This window comes from Carcharhinus amblyrhynchos, chromosome 1, assembly GCF_965287045.1.
Source record: "Carcharhinus amblyrhynchos chromosome 1, sCarAmb.v2.hapA, whole genome shotgun sequence".
NCBI classification, from domain to species: domain Eukaryota; kingdom Metazoa; phylum Chordata; class Chondrichthyes; order Carcharhiniformes; family Carcharhinidae; genus Carcharhinus; species Carcharhinus amblyrhynchos.
Window position 1 is genome coordinate 170,906,428 of NC_137324.1, and position 3,234 is coordinate 170,909,661.

Sequence of the window (3,234 nt, forward strand, 5' to 3'; positions counted from 1 at the left end):
CAAAGCAGACTAGAAGCTCGGTATGATGAGGATTCAACAAAAGGCAGTCAGTAGTTTTTTTTTCTAAATATTGGAGCTTTCTTTGATTGAGCAGGACTGTTATGCTGGTGTATCGATCAAATGCTGCAATATTTTATCAGGTCAAATTTGGCATTACTGCAGACCTTCAAAAACAATGGAAAACACAACTTATTCTGGGACAATAATCTGTTCAACTGTAGCCCAACAAATGCTAAGCAGGCAAATCCACAAAACCAGTCAAATAAGACAAGGTTAAGCTACTCATAATCAACTCAACTTACAATAAGGCAAGAGAAAATCATACAGTCCCCATTAACTTCCGGAATTACAGAAGTATTGCAGAAATTTATCCGCCTTATTTTCTCCCTCAAGCCTTGAAACTTTTTTTTTCTGTATTTCTTTTATTCAATAAAATGCAAATAACATTAGAGATTTCAGCTCCTCACTTCAGCTCCTTCACAGCCAGACCTGGAGGCAGGGACTGTTTCAGTTTTTCAGCCTTTTCCTTATCTGTGCTAACAAGTGTGTATAGGTACCTGCTGTACCACACTTTGAATTTTACATTGTCCTTGTTCTTCTTAATTTTAACAGATTCTGAATCCTTTCTTCTTGCTGTTAAGTCTTTGATTTCTGCAATCATCCGAGGCATGGTTGCATTGAGTTTAGCGGTGGGGAGACAAACCGTGTTCTGAACCTCAGGAGCTCACTTGTCTTATTCTAGGTGATTTTGCTGTTTCTGCAAAAGGGCCTTATCTTTGGAACATAGAGGATCTCAGGTGTGTTCTTGAAATGAAGAGTGTTTCTACTATCCATACATTCAATGATTCTATACCATAGGGCTACAAGCTTCTGCAAGTGGACATTAATGTTTGAGGTACAAAGGCATGAGGGAATGACATGCCCCGAACTCCATGGGAGCATTAGATACTTTGGTAGGCATACAAGGGTAAATTTACCACAGTCCCAGATGACTACTCTCCCCCACATCAGGGGGTGAACTGACTGGTGGAGATTTAACCTGAGGATTCCCACAACTCAGGTGAGGGGCAAGGTTGAGAAGGAAGGCCTTCACGAAAAACCTCAGCCGGCACAGGAATTGAACCCATGCCATTGGTATTGCACTGCATGACTAACCAACTCTCCAAGCAACTGAGCTAAACCATATCAGCATATATATATAGGCACACAGTAGGCATATATACAGTGAAGTGTACTCTCAAGTAAGGTGGCCTGGAAATCGGGTGTTCCAATATACAAATCACAAAAAGTTATTGAGCAAATGTAGTAAGTAATTAGGAAGGCAAATGGAATGACGCTATTTATTGCAAGGGAGACTAGACTATAAAAATAGGGGAGTCTTGCTATGGTTGTGGAGAGCGTTGCTGAGACCATATCAGGACTAATGTACTGTTTTGATCTTTTTCAAGATATTATGAAATTGCATTAGCAGTGCAGAAAAGGTTCTCTTGGATGATTCTGGGATGTAGGCATTGTCTTAAGAGGAACACTGGCTGCATGGGTATCCACTGGAGTTTAAAAGAAGCACAATGGTTAGCATTGCTGCCTCACAGCGCCAGGGACCCAGGTTTGATTCCTGTCTTGGATCACTGCCTGTATAGAGTTTGCATGTTTTCCCCATGTCCATGTGGGTTTCCTCCCACAGTCCAAAAGATGTACTGGATATATGCATTGGCCATGCTAAATTCCTCCTCAGTGTGCCCGAATAGGCACTATAGCATGGTCACAGGAACTTCATTGCAGTGTGAACATAAGCCTACTTGTAACTAATAAACAAAATAAAAAATGGGAGGTGATTTTATTGAAGTGTACAAGATCCTGAGGATGCTTGACAGGATGACTGCTAAAAGGATGCTTCTTCCCTTTATAGAAGACATTAGAACTAAGGAACATAGTTTAAAAAGGGGTCTCCCATTTAATAGCGACAAGTTTTTTTTCTCTCGGGAGTAGTTTGTCTGTGGAATTCTGTTCCCCACAAAGCAGAAACAACTAGTCATTGAGTATTTTTAAAGCTGAAATAGAATGACTCCTTTGTCAGTCAAAAATCTAAGGGCATGGAGGCAAACAGGAATGCCACTACCTGATCAGCTATAATCTTATCAAATGATGGACCAACTCAAGGAGCTGGAGTTCACGTGTTTGCACTCCAAAATGTTTGTAGCTTAGCTGGCATTGTTTTAGCAAAGTCTTTAAATAGTAAGTGCTTTACCCATCCCTAACATAGCACTCAGCTGCATGCAACTTAATATCATCTCTCCATTCTGTAACATTTTTACATGCATCACCTTTCATCAAGACAGTCTATGTTTCTATGCAGAGTATAAAATGCAGAATGAAGACCTATAATTAATTCCTTACCTTTCTCAAATGTTCAGCACAATCACAAGGATTCATGACAGGGTACAAGTCCTCCAGAAGAGAAAAAGGACCCAGATTCTATCCTTTCATTTCAGTCCTACTTTAAAAAACAGGGCAAAATTGCTTAGTTCTGATGGCTAATAATATGTTTTTAGCAGCAAAGGACTGAGGCAAAACAGTCTGAAAATATCTTTTGAAAATCAATATGATCTTTCCTCAATTCTGAGAAAAGATTGTCCCAAAAGCATAGATGATGAGTCCTAAAACATTACCCTGTTTCTTGGCACAGATGCTACCTGACCTGCTGAGTATTCCCAGTATTTTCTGTTTTTCTTTCTTCGTGAAAGTCACTTTGCTTCACTCCGTGCCTTGCTTCCTGGAAAGTCAGAAACACTTGCCCATCAACATGGAGAGCTAGTCTGGATATCTTCATGCGATAGAACAGAGATGGGGTCAATTAGCTATTCTCAGGTAGGTGCAATTATTATTATTCACTATTTAACATTTCAAAATTATGGGATGAAAATCATGAGAAATTGACAGGATAATGAATGTGGAACTCAATTCCAGTTTTTTTTGTATTTGCTGTTTTTTATTTGAAAGGGCATCTAAGTTGCCAAAAGAGCAGTGAAAGCTTTATAGCAAATGGCTTTAAAAAATCTTTCATTCTATGCAGTACTTCAAATAATGGCCGCAATTCTCCCAAAAGTGGTGAATAGTCCTAGATCCCAAATGTTTTGTCAGTTCAGCTTCTGACCTGAATCTCTGCACTCTGTGCACTGCAGAGGTCACATGAATATCATTAAAACCCGGCCAGGGTGGCGGGGGAGCGGGTGG

General features: G+C 39.9%; 1 pseudogene; it reads right to left on the reverse strand.

The window, feature by feature from the left end:
* Nucleotides 1-463: 463 nt before the first annotated feature.
* Nucleotides 464-670, reverse strand: LOC145350819 (large ribosomal subunit protein eL38 pseudogene; annotated as a pseudogene).
* Between the last annotated feature and the right edge of the window lie 2,564 nt (nucleotides 671-3,234).